The sequence below is a fragment of the Lynx canadensis genome, chromosome B4, assembly GCF_007474595.2.
Source record: "Lynx canadensis isolate LIC74 chromosome B4, mLynCan4.pri.v2, whole genome shotgun sequence".
Taxonomy (NCBI): Eukaryota; Metazoa; Chordata; class Mammalia; order Carnivora; family Felidae; genus Lynx; species Lynx canadensis.
This window is the reverse complement of record NC_044309.1, coordinates 50,992,509-51,014,482: the sequence shown is the minus strand read 5'-3', so window position 1 is coordinate 51,014,482 and position 21,974 is coordinate 50,992,509. Positions and strand designations below refer to the sequence as shown.

The following is a 21,974-nucleotide window of genomic DNA, read 5'->3' as shown; positions in this document are numbered from 1 at the left end:
GTGACTTTGACTTTATCAGACATTAGCCAGATCTCAGTCTCCCATGTCTGCAAATCTCAGGGAACTTATTTCTAACTAAGACATACCAGGGAAGCCTCCTATGGCTTAAAGGAAGAGAGGCCTCATGTCTCCACTTGACAAGGGAGAAGGCTCAGAAGGAAGCAAAAGCCCCTATCAAAGAAAATTTCCTTGTGATTCTTCCACTTAGTTATTTTATATTCTCGAAGTTGGTGAGGGGAATCAAGAAATCTAGAAACAGTTCTGATAATTATATTCTGGAAGATTATATTTTGAATTGACAATTTACATTAGAATTTCATATCTATTACAGCTTAGGCTTCAGTGTAAATTATATACATATTTATATACTCAGTTGTACGTCTGATCTAAAATTTCACACTATGTTGTAGGAAAGTCAGAGCCTGGTAAGCAAAGAACTGCTTCAATATTATTAATATGTCCAAGATCTAGGGAAAACTAAATCCAGGGGAGACAATTAATTTTTAGCATTATCATTTTGTCATAGTTATTTTTCAGTATCAGCATATATGCAATTGAAGTTTGATTTTAAGTTAAGTGATTTCACACACTATGTTACAGGTGTCTTACATATGAAAAATCACTCTGTCCATTTGAAAGAGGAGATCTATTACAAAAGATCATCAAAGGCCAAGTAGAGAAAACATACTTGATGTTTATAAGAGACTATCAATGGCGTAAGTAGACATTTAATGATGTGTGAATCAGGTAGCTGGAATGAGAAAATTCTGTGTGAAATGTAATGATATAAATTAAATTACAGAATAAAAATAAAAGAGCTTAATCAGGAACATTTATAAGTACAATGAGTCATTAAACTGCCAAGTGTCCTAGAGAGCCAAGGCTGCAAAGACATCATTTGCCCTTTTATAGAATTCTCTAGGGACAGATCTTATTGAAGAGATTTTAGAAGGAAAAAGAATCAATAGACTTAAAATTCTGAAGTGATTATTAGTCTGGATTAATATGGTTGTCTTTTTAAGAATTTAAGGCAATAGATAAGGCAACTTAATTAAATGATCACAAGCTTTCACAATAATAAATATTAACACATTCTGAAACCAACTTTACTGTCATCATAGAACCATCTCTCTCTCTCTCTCTCTCTCTCTCTCTCTCTCTCTTTTGTGACTCTTCCATACTTATCTGAATATAATTTAAGGCAGCTTGATGATAGGACTAAATTTTCACTAAATTTCTTCCATGTGTATTTTTATGATAATTACACCCAAATATTAAGTTAAAAGGAAGTTGGGTAGTAGGAAATTTGGGGCTGGAAGACACCATGTTAGGCAAAATATACTTATTTCAACAAAACCAAACCAATTATCTTGTATTTCCTATTAATGTAAGAGGCCCTAAAATTTATACATAATATTCATGTGGCATTACTATGAAAACTGAAATGCAAAATCAAGGTAAAACAATCAGCATATTTAGTGGTATAAGTGAGTTTTGATTAGTCAGAGGGCAGCTTTCTTTGAGCTCTTGCAAATGAAAGCTGAACACTAACATTCATAAGTGGGTCATCCAGATCATAATTCATATTTAATAGAAGGTGTGATATTTCCTAGCACAGGAAAATCTCGAGACCTGTTTAAGAAGAAAAATTCAAACTGTTCTCTCTTGAGATCTGTTTAAGAAGAAAAATTCAAATTGTTCTTAAGGCCAAATCACCCTTTCAAAGGACAAAATTACAATCTCTTAATGAAAGTGAAGACTTAATACCGTTGTGATTGTTTAAAGGTAAATTTAAAAACTGCAGTGCTGGGTAATTATAAGATGTGATGGGAGGGGAAGGGAAGGGAAGGGAAGTTAGTATGAATGGGACCTTGCTCCATGTTTCTGTGTTACAACCACAGTACATTTTTCCAGTGGGAAGATGAGATAGAAGCTCCTTGTGACATATGTAGCTGGAGTCAACCTGGGATAGTCTTCAGCTTATTTTGCTTTCTATAAATTTTAAAGTCTGTACCTGAGAAGTTTGAAATGTATGGTAATACTTTCTTGTGATCCTATGCACTCTATACAATCTTACCCTAGAAAACTAACCTTCTTATATAGCTGTCTCACACTCTGGAACCACTGCTTTTTTTCTCCTCTGTTTCAAAAAGATATTACAATTTATCTAGATGTAACTACAGGTCCCTCCCCAAATCCCATGCTCTTAATCACCACTGTTGTGCTATGCAAATTCAGTTATTGGTTATCTGAGCTGAATCATAGTCTCCCCACCTCTGATTTTCACTTCTACCATAAATGATACACATATATATTGTTCTCAGAGCCATAATATCTGCATAGTAAATGTTTACTACCTGCAGCTCAGTTGAGGTAGTTCTGCTGGTCTTGGCTCAGATGGATAACTATGTTTCAGGCTATATGCCTGCCTGGGCTTGGATTCTTGCTGTTAACCCCAGGCTCAGTTCTGCTCTTCATGTGTTCATTCTGCACCCAGATATCAAAGGTCACAAGTTTCTTCTCATCACAATATCAAAACTACAAGAAGGCAAGTCCAGTGTACAAGCCCATTTCAGGAATTTTCCTTTGGCCAAAGCAAATCATAAGTCTAAATCCAACATCCATGAAAGTGAATATTTGCTGGGTAATTTAAATGATCATAACTTCCTTGTTTTAATTACTACTGACATATAAAAAATTACCCCACAATAAGTGATTAAAAAACAATTTTTATTTTGCTCATGATTTTGTTTGCCAGGAATTTGGGCATGACCTATCTGTACTGGTTTTTTTTTTTAATTTTTTGAATGTTTGTTTATGTTTGAGAGAGAGTGGGGGAGGGGCAGAGAGAGAGGGAGACACAGAATCTGAAGCAGGTTCTAGAATCTGAGCTGTCAGTACAGAGTCCAATGTGGGGCTTGAACCCATGAACCCTGAGATCATGACCTGAGCCAAAGTCAGACACTTAAACAAGTGAGCCACCTAGGCACCCCATTTCCATATTGTTCTTGTTTCAAGTATCTCAGGGGACATAGTGAGATGGTTGGTGAGGCTGCAGTCCTTTGAAGATGGATAAAAGGGCTAGATAACCAAGAACTTACTCACAGGGCTGGACACTGATGCTGGCTGTTGGCTAAAAGCTCACCTGGCTATTGCCTAGAGAGCTAACATGTGGCATCTCTAGCATGGAAGTCACATGGCAGTGGGATTTTACATGACAAAGTCCAAGCAGAGTCAGAAGAGATTGGGGATTGGAAAAGTAAGGGATAGAAAAAGCCTTACTCAATTGCCTTGTTGGTTCACAACCCTCTTGGGAGCTTCCTGGATAAGATGTGAAACAGTCCCTGCACGTGGAGGGGAGGGAGAGACAGAAGAAAAAGGCAGGCCACTTGAGATGTGTAGGTGGCAGGTTTAATGAGCAAAGGAGCATCCACATGAGGCTTGTTTTAGGCAGCAGCAAGATGAATAGATCTCTGCACCCACCTGCCAAATCTTAAAAGTTTATATAGAGGCCTTACTTTGTTTCAGTCTCATATACTGACAGCATGCTTTCAACCCCACATCACTATCTCAAGGTTTTGTCCTTGGGTCAGCTTCTGGGAGTGGGGAAGGCACACAGAAGCCACATTCCAAGGACAGGTTGGGATGAGGAGCCTCCGATTACTGAGTTCAGCTCATGAGTCCGCCGGCAGTCACATTCCCTCAATAACCTTCCCTGAAATTAGATATTGGTACTTTCCAGTGTTGGGTTTTTTTTTTTTTTTGAGACGTTTTCAGATTGTTAGGAATACTTTAGTGTCAGAAATATTCTTGCAGGTTTCTTTTAAAGGATGATGCAGGTCCTCCAGAAGGCACTTACAATAACCTACTTCTATCATTCGATGTCTACCAATGATAGATACTGTTCTTCATGCTGAGAATGTGTCCCCTATTGGAAAGCCCTTCAAAAATAACCCCTTGACAACCTTCCACAAGATCCAAATATGAGCAAGGTCTACCATAAGCTAACCCCCCTGACAGGCTGCAGGCGGACCCCACAGCTGGCTTCCGTTTCACTCCTAATCACTTTGTGGGGTCCAGCAGGGTCTTTGTTCCCTAGATTTCAGGGATGTGTCAAATACAGTTACTTAATGTCATTTCCAAATACCAAGATTTTGTTCCTTTTGCATCAGGATTTTGCCTTCCAATGTCTAAATCCGGTGGCAACTCTGATTTCCAACCTGTCTTCTTCTCAGACCAGTAAGACCACTCCTTTCTGTTGGGGCCCTAATCCATGGTAAGGCAGCAAACTGGAAAGGCCTCACGGACAAAGTTAGGTAAATGCCTACCTTGAGTATTTCTTTTGAATCGAGGATCACAGTCTCTCAATTTTCTGGGTCTGTTTTTGCTTTCCAGTGCCATCAAATCGTTTATTCTTCCTCTGCTTTTCCAAGTGTTACTCAACTGAGGTTTGGTTAGTTTCAGGCAGTGGCTTGAACATTATACACAGAAATGGAGGCCAGACCTTTGTATCCAGTGCTCTGAGCCTAGGCAGCACCTTGGTGCCCCAGTTGTTTGACAATTCCATTCAAGGGTTAAGCTGTCGTTAGCACTCATTTATCTCTGGGTTTTGTCCTAGTTTCCCTTTCAAAATTGTTGCTTTCGCTCAGTTAACAGCATTTAAAGATAATTATTTTTAGTGTATTTTATCTGATATTGTAGTTGTATCAAGAGAGAAAATTGTTTGGGTAATTCTATCCTGCCATATAACTGAAAACAGAAGTGTTAGATTTATTTTCCACACTCATGACAAAAATGTGAACCTAAAAAGTAAATATAAGCAAGCATACTACTCCCATTATGAAAATGATAAATGCCTCACCAATCCTTCTAAATTCTAAGCTCCTCAAATGGGATTCCGTTCGTTCAGCCCTTAAATGAGTCGTCTTGCCAGTCTCACCAGTCTCATTTTGAACAACTCCCTTTCTTTCCTTCCTTTTCAACAACACAAATTTGATTGTGCCCAGACATACTGTACTGCCTCATAGTCCAATGCCTTGTCTTCACTGCCTCAATTTCAGAACTTTGTAACTTTTACTCTCCCCTGCAGGTAAATAAAGCCACTCATTTCAAGTACCAACTCCAGGAAGGCTTTCCTGAAACCTCTTTAACACAACATGCACAGGCGTACACACACACACACACACACACACACATGCTTGCATTTATGTTTATCACCGTGTTAACTGCAGTTATAGATCCTGTGCCATGGAGTTTCCGGTATTTTTTTTTTGTAATGTTTATTTATTTTTAAGAGAGACAAAGTGCAAGCCAGGGTGGTGCAGAGAGAGAGGGAGACACAGAATGTGAAGCAGGCTCCAGGCTTCAAGCTGTCAGCGCAGAGCCCGACAAGGGGTTCCAACCCACAAACCGCGAGATCATGACCTGAGCTGAAGTCAGACGCTTAGCCAACTGAGCCACCCAGCAGTCCCTCTGGTCTTTTTTTATGTGTAAATGTTATTTCTCCAGCTACATATCATACATCTTAAAATTTTAGGATGGTATTTTTATTTCTAGTTTGCTACATATTACAGTTGCATTACACAGAAACAAAAATATTATTTGGCTTCGTAATCGTAATTTTCTTGTCTGTCCATAATTCAGTTCTTAGGTTTTTGTCTTTTTTTAAACTTTCTTGCTCATATTGGCATGATAAATAACTTATACCATTATATATTAAGCTCTTGAATCATTTTTTATTTTATTTCATTTTTGAGAGACAGAGAGAGACAAAGCATGAGTGGGGGAGGGGCAGAGAGTGAGGGAAACACAGAATCTGAAGCAGGCTCAAGGCTCTGAGCTGTCAGCACACAGCCCAGCACAGGGCTCCAACTCACAGACTGCAAGATAATGACCTGAGCAGAAGTCATACACTTAACTAACTGAGCCACCCAGGCCCCCAAATCATTTTTATTGAATAAAAATTGAAAAAAAATACTATATCACAATTGTCATAAATTCATAATAAGATCAATGCTAGACTTCTCTAGAAGGCAATTAACCATTCAGCTACTTGACTTAAAATATTTTGTGTGGGGCACCTGGATGGCTCAGTCAGTTGAGTCTCCCACTCGGTATCAGCTCAGGTCATGAGCTCCTGGTAGCAGAATCGAGCCCCTCATCAGGCTCTGTGCTGAACATGGAGCCTAGTTGGGATTCTCTCCCCCTCTCTCTGTGCCCCTCCTCTGCTCACACACTCTCTTGCTCAAAATAAATAAATAAAAATAAACATTAAAATAATAAAATATAGGGGCACCTGGGTGGCTCAGTTAGTTAAGCGACCAACTCCTGGTTTTGGTCAGTCATGATCTCACAGTTTGTGAGTTCAAGCCCCACCTCAGGTTCTGCGCTGAGAGCATGGAGCCTACTTGGGATTCTCTTCCTCTCTCTCTCTGCCCCTTCCTTGCTTGCTCTCTCTCTCTCTCTCAAAATAAATAAATAAACATTAAAATAAATTTAAAAATATTTTGTAAAACAGTTACCAACCATGAATATAACTTACAATGAAACGTAATCGGTACAAGGCAGTGTAGATGATGACACTCATTAATTCCTTTGCGGTCTTAAAGGAAACTTCAGAAGAGATGAGTTTATCCATATGGAGTAATGTTTGCTTTATGCTGAATGTACCTTTACTTTAGTTAGCCCATATTTTCTGTTTCCATAAATTATAACTAGTTATATACTAGGAAGTGTATGCCATTTTTAGCTGATTTTAAACTGTGTTAATAATCTGTCTTTGTATTTGACACAAAAGGGTTATTTTCAGGACACGGTTTAATCTTGATATGTATTGATATGGATTCTTTTCTAAGTTGTTTTTCTCATATATGTTCTCTATAGTTTTTGCCTCTCATGTATCTCTCATAAGCAATTCTTGAAATAGAGCAATTCTTAAAATAGTTTTAGAATGTGGTTTGATTGATTCTTTCAATCATGACTACATTTTGCATATGTATTTAGTGTTTCTAAACTTTGTCCAAATATCTTTAAATTCAGAGTGCACAAATGTACCACATATATTTTATACCATTTCATGGTGATTACACCCTATTGAACTTTTTTCCAAGTGATACATCTACTTGATTAGTCCTATGGCAGTTTGCTTTTATTATCTAATTTCTAATTGTGCTTCTCTCTCATCAATATTCTTAATCCATCTTTGTCATTATATTTCCATTTTAGTCCCCCAGACTATTTGATTGCTTCCAATACTCATTAGTATCTAATTTATTCTATTGTTACACACAGTTCAGGCATTTTTACACATCTTAGAACTTTAAAAGCTTATTTAGTGATTTTATGCTGCAAATACAAAAAATATGCAGTTCCCATAAATAGTCACCACTTTTTGTAAACTGCAAGCAAACGTTTCATATACATGCATTGATAGAATTGAATAATCATATAAAATACATGCCTACTTATACTTGGGTGAAAGATAATAGTATTTATACATCATGATTTAAAAAGTTCTACAAATGTAAAGTTCTCAAATCTTAAATAATTAGGAATAAATGCTTTTTAGTGATTTTATTTTATTTTGCCTACAAAGTGTCCCTCTGCTACCAGTTCCATCCAACCCATGCTTCTGCTCAATATTTCATTAGACGAAGATAATACAAAGTAATAGGTGTAGTAAACATGATTATTTTTACCAAAATCTCAATTTCTAAAATGAAAAATGAAGGTAATAATGTTAAACTTTTAGTAGAGCAATTACTTATATTGTTTTCTTTGCTACTCTTTGCCTATGTATTTTTACCCTTTGCCTCATAAAATAAAACTGGAAAAATGTTCACTTACATATAAAATGATGCAAACATTTAATGAACATATGGTATTAAGCTAGAAATCTTTTTATTTGAAAGTTAAAATAAACATAATCTAATGCAAGTTGACAAAATTCGATCCCTTAAAAATGGTGCAGAGATGTAAAATTAAAACCAACTAGCTGATTTTCAGAAATGTGGGTCATAGTCTTTAAGTGATATGGTTTATTTTAGTAGCATTTAAATAATCATGCAAAACAAACAAAATACAGCTCAGTTAAACTTCTTTAATTATAAATTTGATTAGTATATTGGAGTTGAAAATAAAAAGAAATCATTAATATAAAGGCATAAAATTTGGAATGAAAAAATAGCATCAATATTTATAAACAATTTATGGTTTAGAAATATGTGGTAAGAAACCAAAATAAATCAGAGATAAAAGATACACTGAATGCAGGCACATTTTCAATGAAATTTGATGTTAGACATTTCACTAAATGAGCTGAAACTTTTTCCAGGTACATGTTATAAAACAAGTTCATCTGCAAGTAATTTAATTTACTTATGTGAAAAAGCGCAGCAATGTTCTGTGTGGCATTAGGTGTCTGAGATGTATCACAAAAGCAATTAGATCATACTGGAAACCAGCTGTGCATCAACTAGATTGCTTTTATCTAAGTGATAAAAACCTTGTAGAGTGTGAACAATATTGGGTATAAAATGTAACATTTTAATGAGCAACATAAAAGAGGAGTAGAATGAACAAGAGAAATGGCAAATTTGCACAGGGCATGTGCAACTTGAAAGGAAAAAAAAAAGTGAGAAAGATATGTCTTGGATTGTGATAAACTGTTGACCTACTCTGGCTTTTAATCGGAAAAACTTACACATCATTTAATTAATTTATCAAATGTGTGATCCCAATTTGTAGTTCAGTCACTCTGGGAAAACTCAGAGACTATAGATGATATTCTGAAGGAAGCATACTTGATGTTACCAAAATCTATTCTTTACCAGTAAAGGTTTAGAGGAAAAGAGGAGAAAGCAATAAGGAAGGAATGAAGAAGGAGGCATAGATAAAGAGTAAGAGAGAATTGGGTTATTTTGATGGACATTCATGATTAAGAAAAGGCTAGTTCGGGCAGACCAACTCATATCATCCACACTGAACACTGTCATGTTGGAGTCACTGAATAAACATTAAATGAATGAATGGATGGATAATCTTTCTTGAGTTGGAGAAATAAATTTCAAGCCAATGAAAAGACTAACCAAAATACCATAAAGTTTTCTAAGTATTCTTAAGAAGAACATTACTTATTTTACTTATTAACTTTCTAATGTAGCTTTTAACATCTACTGAGTCTGTGTCTTACTAATGAGATTTTACATTTTAAATGGTTCTAAACTTTGTTGCAATTTAAGAACACAGCTGCAAACTACATATGATTATGAACAATCACATATCCAGGGACAAGAGCATTATTTCCCTTTCTAAATTATTTATAATTGCTACCATTTACTGAGCATTTACTATATGCCAAGCCATTTACTAACCATATTATGTTTAAGTTATTTTTATTATTAATTCAAGTAACTTTTAAGATTCAAATTAAATTTTATTTTTTTTTATTTTTTTTTAATATATATATGAAATTTATTGACAAATTGGTTTCCATACAACACCCAGTGCTCATCCCAAAAGGTGCCCTCCTCAATACCCATCACCCACCCTCCCCTCCCTCCCACCCCCCATCAACCCTCAGTTTCAAATTAAATTTTAATGGCAACATTTAAAACATTACATTTTAATGTCCTGTGATCCTATGAATTATATAGCATACTTCTTGTTTTCAGAATTCCTTCAAAATGTATGCAAATATGAGAAGGGTTAATAAGAATAATTATTAGTTCAATGCCTAGGAAGCTAAGGGTAATTAAATAGGTCAGATGACTAAAATCAATAATTTCTCCTTACAACCATATCGTATTAATTTAGGCTTATCCATATTTGAAATATAATTCTTATCAGAACAAGTAGCTACCAGGGAGCCTGGGTTGCTCAGTTGGTTAAGCGTCCAACTTCCACTCAGGTTATGATCTCACAGTTTGTTGAGTTTGAGCCTCGAGTCGGGTTCTGTGCTGACAGCTCAGAGCCCGGAACCTGCTTCAGATTTTATCTCCCTCTCTCTCTGCCTCTCCTCCCTCTCTCTCCCCCCCAGCCCTCAGAAATAAATAAAATATTAAAAAGAAAAAAACAACAAGCAGCTACCATTATGGAACTTCTTAAAAGGGGTCATAACACTAGTCCAGAATAACCTGTACATGAAGAAAGAAAGGAAGTATACAGAAAACATAAATATAATTGTTTTTATTCTTCTTAAAATATAATTGCTCTTAGGAAACACACTGCCACACAACAATTCATTCTTTTAGATTTTCACTGAATAGTTTCATTCCTCTGTGCATGTGAAACATGAAGAAGAGGTGATATAAAATGTAAAATATTAAGGATAATATTCTATGTGCTTCCTATAGTGGTTCTAAAAATATTTTAATTCTGGAGTAAAATGTAATGTAAAACTTGATATAGACATGTTCATTATTGTGACTTTGGGGTACTGAGAGAAAGGTAAATGACAAAAATTTTCTGGATTTGAGTTTTCCTTACTTCTACACATTTTCCTTTTTGCAATACATTATGATGATAATTATATTTATCATTTATTTTAATTTTTGATATTATTTTTCCTCCTATCTATGATGATATGACTAGGTTATGGGAAAAAATATCGCAGTTCAGTTTCTGGTTCTGAATATAATATTATATTGTTTTATATTATCTTATATACCATTTTTTATATATTATATACCATTTTATATTATACCAACTTCAGTCCACCCATCATTATGTGAAAAACAGATGCACATCACAGTGAAATAAAAGTTTTTTAAAATCTGACAAATTATTTTAATATTAAAAAAACAAAAAATATTTCAAAAGAACTCAAATGTTGGACACCTATTATCAATAAATTATAATGCTGCCTAAATGAATAGAGTTCAATATTGCTATAAGAATAGGTGAAAAATAAATGAGATCGAATACAAAGTATAGGTATATAAATGTATGTTACATGCTAGCTGAGGTCATCCCTCTTTTTGCTACTATCTTTATTTTTTTTGTTTCATTTATTTATTTATTTATTTTTTTATTTTGAGAGAGAGAGAGTGCGCGCAAGTGAGGGAGAGAGGCAGAGGGAGAGGGGGCTCAGTGCAGAGCCTGACATGGGGCTGAATTCCATGATGGCGAGATCATGACCTGAGCTGAAATCAAAAGTTGGATGCTCAAGGGACTGAGCCACCCAGAAGCCCCTCTTTTTGCTACTGTCTAGCTGTGAGTCCATTGCTGGCCTCTCAGTTCCAGTGGCTTATATCTCATGCTTCAGCCTCGGAGTTCCTTTCCATATTAGCCTACTGAGGGAAGTCATCTTTGTTCTTTGAAATAATAGACTTTTAACAGAACACACAAGTTTGCAGATAGTATAATTTTTATGTAACAGCAATAGAAATATTTTAGATTGTCTTAACTAGCCATCCTATCTCAATTTCCATATCAAGCACATTCTTCATTACGTTCTTTAAGTGTTTTATTTTCTCAATATTCGTTTTGGAAATTTTTATATTCCCTTAACTTTGTATTTCTTGTCTTTCTCTCCCACCAAAATATAAAATTTATGATGGTGTTGTCACCTAATACCTAAGGGACTCAAGTAAATGTCTTTGCCAGAAGAATTCAATAAATATTTGTTGAATAAAAACAGGGAGGAAATCTCCATTCTTCAAAGTCCTTCTGCCACCTGGCCACCTATCCTAACATTTCACCTAGGACTTGCTCTGTATTGACATTCTCCTCTTCCGTTTTTTTTTTTTTTTTTTTTTTTTATCCTCTTCTTTAGGAATTCTGCTCCCCCTTTTTGAGCTTATGTCTTTGGAGCATATACATCTTGCCCCATGATTTTAAAGAATCATGTTCCATCCCTAAGCAATTGTCAAAATGTTCCTCCTTAAAGAAAGTGCTAGGAGTGCCTGGCTGGCTCAGTTGGTAGAGCATGTGACTCTTGATCACAGGGCTGTGGTTCCAGCCCCACATGTGGCATGCAGTTTACTTAAAATAAAAAATTTAAAAAAGGAGTTCTATACTAAAAGAAATTCTGTTGCTAGCAGTTGAAATAATATGTGTTTATTTTGCCTCACACAAAATAAGTTGGTAAATAATGAAACATATTTCAAACCATTTGAGAAATCATTCCTTATATGTAATAATTAAAATACATAAATTTAAAATCAAATAATAACAGTAGAATTATTAATAAATTATTTTTAAAATTTATTTATTTTGAGAGAGAGTGAGAGAGAAAGCATGAGTGGGGTAGGGGCAGAGAGAGAGGGAGAGAGAATTTCAATCAGGCTCCATGCTGACAAGAGCACAGAGCCCAACATGGGGCTCTGGAGCTTGAACTCACGAACTGTGAGATCATGACCTGAGTTGAAATCAAGAGGCAGACATTTAACCGACAGAGCCACCCAGGCACCCTTATTAATTAATTATTGAAGAGAGATGTAAATACTTCAAACTGCATCAAATCCAAATGAATAGAGTAGTGGAAGTTAAAAAAAAAACCTCGTAAATAATTAGATGGCTATATATACATAATTATATACCCAATCCTCTGGTGGCAAAATATTTCATCACCACTAAAATACATGAAAAAAATTGTGGATAAAAAGACAGACAATACGGCCACCTGAGTGGCTCAATTGGTTAAGCGTTCAACTTCGGCTCAGGTCATGATCTCATGGTTTTTGAGTTTGAGCCCCACGTTGGGCTCTGTGCTGACAGCTCAGAGCCTGGAGCCTGCTTTGGATTCTGTGTCTTCCTCTCTCTCTGCTCCTCTCCCACTCATGGCTCTGTCTCCTTCTGTCTCTCAAAAATAAATAAACATTACAAAATTGTTTTAAATGATGGACAATAAATTATTTTTTTTTGCTAATCAAGGTTTTAATGACTAAAACCAAAATAATTACATTTAGTGCTTGTGATTGAGGATTACCTTCCATCAGTATCTCAGCTAGACAAAATTCTTCTGCTGATGAGGTGATTGAGAAACCTTCAGATTTACATAGATTGAATCCTTGGTGGTCATGTGTCTATCGAGTTGGCATTTAAATATTTCCAATGTACTAGCATTCTCATACAAGAACTACTAAGCAGAGCATCAGTGGTAACTTCTGGTTTTCAAATGTATGTTCCTTATCCTCACTGAGTAATAGTGGCTCATCTGAGGACTTAGAATCATTCACTACAATGATCCCTTACTTTGTTTGCCTTCCTAAATCTGCCTTGAGAGCCCAAAATGGTCAGGGGCTGTTTCAGTTTCCAATTTAATAGAACCGTGACTGTGCCCTAGTAGAAACTTTCTAGTTCTCTTTTAGGAACTAAAACCTAACCAACTGATGAAGTTTACAGATATAGGAAAGTGGATTTCTTCGCTGTTCCTTTGTTACTGGGCCTCTGCTTTGAGGAGTGTACCATATATTATAGGATAGCCTCCAAATGTGTAGTTTGTGTATCCCAAATGATGTTATAATTGAACCTCCAATAGGTTCTCCCTCCAGATGTTTGCCATGAAATGAATTTCCTATGATACGTGGAATGTCAAAATAATAGATAAAGCAAGAATAGTGGTTCTGACCAAAACATTCCAGCTAGGAAAGCAAATCTGATCTGGTATATGAACCTATTACTCTGAGGATAAATCATTACTCCTTCCATGATGCAAAGGGATAGTGAAAACAACCTGTTGTTATGGCTAGTACTGCCAGAAAGTGTGCCAGATCAGACTCCAAATTTGTTTGCGATTGTTAGTTGGATTCTTAATAGTCATAGTTGGAAGATCAGCCTGGGTGAGGGATATTCTGTATTTTGAAACCATGCATAGCCTTTCTCCCAGCTGCCATGGACTCTTTGTAAGCACATAGAGAGTACCTGACAGAATTTCACAAGATGGGTCATTAAGTAATAATTACTTAATAAGTAATAATTGTTACTTAAGTAATAATTACTTCATTATTAAGAGTCTCCTTTTCTTTCTTTTTTTTATAATTTTTAAATTTATTTTTACATTTATTTATTTTTAACAGAGAGAGACAGAGCACTAGCCAGGGAGGCATAGAGAGAGGGAGACTCAGAATCCAAAGCAGGCTCTGAGCTGTCAGCACAGGGCCCCACGCGGGGCTCGAACTCACAAACCATGAGATCATGACCTGAGCTGAAGTCAGACGCTTAACTGACTGAGCCACCCAGGCACCCCAAGAGTCTCCTTTTCATGCGTGCTTTTTGGTCAGTATATTAAAGGACACAAATATCCTCAAATATTTTGCTCAGTTCCAAAGAGCTATTTAGATACTTTCTCCCTATATTGCTTTCTCATATAGCTTTTTAATCTTGTAAAGATTGTAATTTCATTTACATATATGTATATACATACATGTATATATGTATACATGTATGTGTACGTGTGTGTGTGTATATATATATATATATATCTTCAAGCCAAGACTAAAGTTTTGTAGTAGAAGCTTCAGTAGAGTTAAATAAATTCAAAGCAGTAATCAAGGCAGAGTATGTTTAAATACTATAAATGAAGGACTACACAGTGAAATCCTCTTTTTGAGATATAACTGATCTATAAAATTATGTTAGTTTCAAGTATACAACATAATTATTTGATATTTGTGTATATTATGAAATTATCACCGTATAAGTCTAGTTAACATCTATCCCCATACATACTTACACATTTTTTTCTTGTGATAAGGTCTTTCAAGATCTACTATTGTAGTGACTTTCAAAAATGTACCACAGCATTATTAACTATAGTCACCATGATGTATATTACATTTCCATGACTTAGTTATTTTATAACTAGAAGTTTGTACCTTTTGACTCTGTTAACCCATTTCACCCACTTGCCCATTCTCTGCTTCTGGCAAAACCACTAGTCTGTTCTCTGTATCTACGAACCTGGTTGTTTTCTCTTGTTGAAATCTTTAAGCAAAGGAGAGATTGAATGTATCTGGATAGACCAAGGTAAATATGAAGGACAAAGTAGATTTGAACTGGGTTTGAGGAGTATAGAAATTTCAACAGCAGAAATATTCTTGCTCTTTTTTTTAAAAGAAGAAATGCACATTCTATCTTCACAATGTTCTTTCAACACATGTCAGTTTACATATATAAAGAACTGTTTTTTCACATGCATTTTTAAATGTCAGAATCTCAGGAAGAGCGGACACACACGCACAAAATGAATATGTAACAGAAATGATAATTTTAGGTAACCAGGATTTGATTTACCAGGCTCCTATTTCCAGAATAGACATTTTGTGCTATTTTTAGAAAAGAACATGCTTTAGAGTTTTTACCATCAAATTGTCAAAATAACATCAATTTTCATAGCCATCCACCATGGCTATAAAGTGAAAAATGTATGGACATCAATCATATCAAACTCAAGGGCAAAGTTCCTAATTTTTTAAAGTCTCCAAAAGTCATGTGAATGTTCCTTTCAAAACCAACGCCTGAGAAAGGTCAGCCCTGCTCTAAAAGTAGAAACAGTAAAGTCATGAGTAGGTTCAGAACTTTTCAACCTCTATTTTCTCATTACGGTGGTAATGCTGAGGTTTTAGGATAAACTTCTGCTAATACAGTAGTAAAGGCTTCTTTAGGTCAGAAGATAAGAGTCAATATTAGAAACATTTTTAATTATAATAAAACCTCAAGAGTTCCGAAACACTTTTTTGTGGGTTTGTAACCACAAAAGTGCTTCCACATTTAGTGCCAGCAGAAAAGTTTGAATACTGCAAGCCCTCTCTATGTGCACTGGAACCCTTACCCCAGCTCCACCCTGTAATCATAATAAACGTCAAGGTAGTCTCCTTTTTCTGATCATCTAAGCCATTTGGATCTGCTTGGAAACCTCACTGCTCTTCCCAGAAAGCCTCATTATGTAAACCTTTTTAAAAACCCTTGCTGTGTGCTATCAGTTTTAACATCAAAACCAAATTTTTGGTTGGTTGTACATCCTGTTCCTATTGGGCGGGGTGTGGGGGGGACTACAACACTTATTTATGAATAAAAGCTTTTTATAAATCTGTACATATTCTTAATTTAATTAATCTATAACTCATTTTGATGTATTGTATTAACTATTCATACATATACACACAAAAAAAATGGTCATTTAGTTTTAAAATAAAAAGTAGCTTCAGGTGCCTGGGTGGCTCAATCTGTTAGGCATATGACTTTGGCTCAGGTCATGATCTTGTGGCTCGTGAGTTCAAGCCCCATGCCAGGCTCTGTGCTGACAGCTCAGAGCCTGGAGCCTGCTTCAAATTCTGTCTTCCTCTCTCTTTGCCCCTCCCCTGCTCATGCTCTGTCTCTCTCTCTCAAAAATAAGTAAACATTAAAAAAAATTTTTAAAGTAGCTTTTAGTTAGAAAGGAAGCATTTTTAATTAAAATGACACAAAAATTATACAAGTCAAATTACATTATAATATTAAAGAATAATAATAAAAGTAATTTAAAGAGAATGATACAACAGCCATGAAGCATATGGGCTTTGTATTGACTTCATGAATCATGGAAGTTTAAAAGAGTAGTTGAAAACTCGATATACTACCCCTCGATATACTACCTACTGACATTACATATAAATACTAGATAGGTACTGAGGATGTATAGATGAAGAAAATATTCTTGACCTTGATGAATATGCCTTTCTTATCGTACTGGTTGGTGAATCCTTTTGTGTAATTGTGTGTAGCAACAGCAATACACAAATGCATATTAAAGTTTGATCAGAGTTTTATTTATTTTATTATTTTTTTAAAGTTTATTTTTATTTATTTTGAGAGAGATAGAAAGCAAGGCGGGAGGGGTAGAGAGAGAGGGAGACAGAATCTCAAGCAGGCTTCTCACTGTCAGCACAGAGCCCAACGTGGGGTTCAGTCTCATGAACCGTGAGATCATGACCTGGGCTGAAGTCAGGAGTGGGACACTTAACCAACTGAGCCACTCAGGCACCCCTAAAGTTCTATCAGAGTTGTTTTTTTTTTTTTTTTTAATTTTTTTTTCAACGTTTATTTATTTTTGGGACAGAGAGAGACAGAGCATGAACGGGGGAGGGGCAGAGAGAGAGGGAGACACAGAATCAGAAACAGGCTCCAGGCTCCGAGCCATCAGCCCAGAGCCTGACGCGGGGCTCGAACTCACGGACCGCGAGATCGTGACCTGGCTGAAGTCGGACGCTTAACCGACTGCGCCACCCAGGCGCCCCTATCAGAGTTGTTTTAAAACCCTGGAGGGCAGGTCAGTGGCTGCAGCTTCCCATGTATAGCAGTAGTACTGTTTTTCCTCTTCCCCACCATACCATAGAGTGGTACTGTCTTGTATCTTGTACTTCATTGTGCAAATGAATAACCTAGGAATTTTGTTCAAATGTAGATAGCAATTCAATAAGGCAGGCATGGGGCCTGCAATTCTATATTTCTAACATGTTCCCAGGTTATGCTGATGCTGCTGGTGTGATGGCAAAAGCATTCTTAGAAAGGAAACGCTCTTCATTTGAAAATGAAATTTTACAAGAAACAATACATAAACCAGATGGATGGCAATAGTTGTTTCTCAAGAAGTTCAAATCTCTATGGATTGGCAGACATATTTCCTTTTATATAGATCCTCCATTTTTATGCTGATGATTCAAAATATACATCTTTATCCAGACATCTCCTCTGAGAAGCTGACTCACATCTAACATGCTAAACTTTAAGAGATTCCAAATCAAGTTCTTGATTCTTCATCTCGTCTAAGTTGTTCCCAGATCTCACCAACTTTTTTAAAAATACCATTGATGGTACCATAAATCCTATTTCTCCCAATTCAAAATCCTTAAAGGATCTTGATTTCTTCCTTTACCTATTTTCATTACTTTCAACTTATTTCTAAATTCTTGCTTATTCTGTCTTCATACATCTTGAATACAAACTCTTCTTTTCATTTCTGTTGCTTTGTTTTAATCATGCCATTGTTCTTTCCTGCCTAAATTGCTATGTTAACCCGTCTCATCCCTCTGTTTCCACTCTTGCCTCCTGTAATACATTCTCTACACAGCGGCAAAAGTGGTCATCTATAAATGCTTCCCCTAGCTCTCAAAATACAATTCAAAATCATTACTTTAACCTACAAAACATTCTATGATCTGCTCCATGTCTATTTTTACATTATCTGGTGTAAATTCTCCTCCCTGATATACAATATTAAGGAGTGTAAGTTTTCAGTTCCTCAAACATGTCAAATATGCAAATTGGCTCCCCGTTCTATAGGGCATGGCTTAAACTTCATGTTCACTCTGTGAAATACAACTGAGGAACATCATGCTTCTTGCACCATGTGCGTTATCTTCCATGGCAATGGCCACAGAATATACTTGGACAGATACTACTTTGGAAATTGGCATGCATGTGTAAGTGGTGGACTAATCTCACATTACATTGGGTTGACTGGGTGAATAGGTTCATTAGGCTTCTGTAGTTATCTCACTTGGGCCTTTAGTTATAGCACTTGAGAGGGGTTTTCCAATCCTGTTGTAACCAACTACCATCTGCTTCAAAATTACTCAGGGTACATGTTAAAATGCATTTTCTTGAAGCATAGCCCCACAGAAATTCTTATTTAGTAGGTTTTAGAGTGGTCCTGGAAGCTGCATTTAACAAGACTTTAAGGAGTTTAGGTGCACTCCAGTGTTAAGACCACTAACACAGAGGAAATCATCTTTCCAGGTATAATCTTGGCTCAAGATTGTAACTCAATGGCACAGAGCCTTTATCACAACAAAGCCAGCTAGAGTTGCACTTAACTATACTTTGCATCCTCTGGGACAGATAATACAGATGTGTCATCTGCTATTTTTAATATATGAGTAGATTCTATAGTTAGGCTCAGACTCCAGAACCTAGAGTGAATGTTTGTTTGTAATTGAGGATTTTGATACAACATTCAACATTCTTTGATATCTTTTGATACAACATTCTTTGCTAAGAGAATGAAGGACAGGAACAATCTCTCAGACTGTAGAGATTTGTAGATAGGAGCTGGAGATTTGCAGAATCAAAATGTTTCTGATTTCAAAAGGAACAATGAAATCATAACAAGGTGGCACTTACTGAGTGTTTACTCTGTGCATGAATTTGTTTATCCCTCCATCAGCTACTTGCCTGATTCATTATTATTATGCATATTTTATAGGTGAAAAAGTCACAACACAAAAAAGGTTAAGAAACTTTTTTGAATTTATTTGGTTATCATTGGTGGATGCTGAGAATTTGCACTTCAAACTTTTAACTACTACAATTTTTTGTTGGGTCTTCTATTATCTGAGGGGTCATTTTATCAAATGCAGGACACCATTGAGACTGCCCTGCTGTGAAAAAGTCAACTTTATCAGCATATTCTCTGTAAACTCCTTAACGCATTTCCACCCACAGGTCAGATACTTTCTCTTGAACAGGCAAGTTGTCAATTTGAAATGACATTAATGCTTTCAATTTGTTTTCCAAGTCTTATTGATCTATGAAATAGAGGCCTTAAAAATGTCAAAAAACGGAGTCTATTAGATTGAAAGCCAAGAGAGGTTTTGGTCTTACCAGAGTTGTCCGTACTCACAAAAGCCACATGAAGGAGAACTTAGGAGACTTGCCGAAGGTGAAAGCTAATAGATGGATTGATTAATAATTTAGTTCAAGTATGGACAAATTTTGAAGAGAGATGAACTATGGGGAAGAAAGTGAAAATTAGGTCAGAAATTATATATACCAGAGCCAAGGCCAGAAGAAGTGTTTAAAAAAAGGTAAGCAGGATTCTGGAAAGAGGAAGTGAAAGGCCTTCCCACTGATGGGTAAGCATCAGACTTTTGATATTGGCTCAGGTCATGATCTCATGATTCATGAGATAAAGCCCCATGTCAGGCTCTGCTCTAACAGTGCAGAGATTGCTTGGGATTCTCTGTCTCTCCCTCTCTCTCTGTACCTCTCTGGTTCATGCTCACTAACTCTCTCTCTCTCTCAAATAAACAAATAAATAAACCTAAAAAAATGAGTATTTGAAACAATGGATTCTGAAATTTTCTCATGTTCTTTGGCTTTCCCACCAAGTTTGGGTGGGGAATTAAAGAGACAGGCTTGCTTTCTTTCTTTCTTCTTCTTCTTCTTCTTTTTTTTTTTTTAAGTAAACAACCATGGACTTTTATTCCATGATTCCTACAGAAATAAAGTTAGATTATTCAAGATTACTCAATATAAATTAGATAGTAAAAATTACAAAACACATAGAATACATATCTAATGCTAAGCCCATAATGTTCTCAGTATCCACAAGACTTTCAAAATAACCAAGTTATTTTTTTTTTGTTTACTTATTTTTGAGAGAAAGAGAGGGGAGGGGGCAGAGAGAGAGGGAGACACAGAACCTGAAGCAAGCTCCAGGCTCTGAGCTGTCAGCACAGAGCCTGACGTGGGGCTCGAGCCCATAAACTGCGAGATCATGACCTGAGCCAAAGTAGGATGCTTAACCAACCAAGCCACCAAAGTACCCCAATAACTTAGCTGTGAATTACAAAGATTTACAACAACTTGTAAAGACTAATTTTCCAAGCTCTAAGTTTTTGAGAGCAGTCAACTGAATTTAATTGGCATAATTATCTCTTCACAAATAGATTTAAATTGTTTATTTGGATCAGAGTTAAAATGATCAAGGGAAGAAGGAAAGAGCAATTAATTTCATGAATCCAGGTTTTAACCTTTTTGAAGCTACATCAAGACAGCTTAAGGTTTATACTTCTAAACTGATAAATTGCCACAAACTAGAATTTAAATGAAAGAATAAAACTAAGTATCTTAAATTTTTATGACATTAGTCAAATTATCTTACATGAAAAAATATTGAAATGTTTTTCTTAAATTTAAATTCAGAAACAGAGAGTCACAGTTATGATGATGATGATGATGATGATAGTGGCAACTGAGGGAATGAATAAAAATGAAGAGGAAACAGGTGAGTACTAGGCTTCTATATTTTTGCAAAAGAAAATTTTGCCACACTCACTCTATAGCAACCAATAAATATCCAAAGACATTATCTCTCAAGAGCAAGAGAAAAATAAAGACAGTTTCAGACAAAATTATCATATGTCCAAGAGATGGTCACTAAAAGGAACTTTTAAGGATGTCATTTCAGTAGAAGGAAATTATTCTGTAAGGAAGACCTGAAATGCAAGAGGAAATGGTGAACATTTGTATTAGGAGGATAAGTCTTTTAAAAAGTCACTTGGACCATAAAAACTGCTAATAATAACAATAATAATGTGTAATTTTGAGGATTTAGGGAAAAGAATTGTTATTGATATCATTATTGTGAGGTTTGAATGATGTAGGGTTTGCAAAAGTTTGTATTTTTACCTAACACAATATTTAGTGAGAGTTAGAACTCTACAATCAGATTACTTTCAGGATAAGTATATTTGTTTTGTTCCCATATGTTTTATTTTTAGCTTGTCTTATAATTTATTTTCAACTTTATTTTTGGTATGTATTCTTTTTTTTTTTTTTTTTTTTTTGGTTTTCTATGTGAGATATTTTAGTCCTGGATTTGAACCAATAGTTTAAGGACATAAATCCTGATTTCTTATGTTTAGGTGAATTCAAAAGGATTGAAAATCATAATCAAATTGTTTTATGTGGTGTTAAAAATTGAAAAATTCACAAAATAACCTAAAATTTAATCGCTTATAAGAAGGTTTTTAAAAAAACTGGCGATTTGGAGAGGGGGCCACCTGGCTGGCTCAGTCAGTAGAGCATGGGACTCTTGATCTCAGGGTTGTAAGTCCATGCCCTAAGCTGGGTGTAGAGATTACTTAGAAAATAAAAGCTTTAAGAAAGAAAGAAATAAAAACTGGCAATTTGGGGCACCAAATTGGGGCAGCCAGAGAATTTTAGTTTATTTTTGTTCTAACTTTGTATTTGAACGCCTTTAAATGGGGTGG

At 35.7% G+C, this 21,974-nt stretch overlaps 1 long non-coding RNA gene across 1 annotated transcript in view; it reads left to right on the top strand.

Annotated features, from left to right (window-relative positions):
- The window catches only part of LOC115518589, a 33,848-nt gene extending 12,916 nt beyond the window's left edge, over positions 1-20,932 (top strand). The window contains exons 4-5 of the long non-coding RNA XR_003970315.1: positions 601-716; positions 20,905-20,932. This is a non-coding gene — a long non-coding RNA (uncharacterized LOC115518589). The remainder of the gene's footprint in view (positions 1-600; positions 717-20,904) is intronic.
- The last annotated feature ends 1,042 nt before the right edge of the window (positions 20,933-21,974 follow it).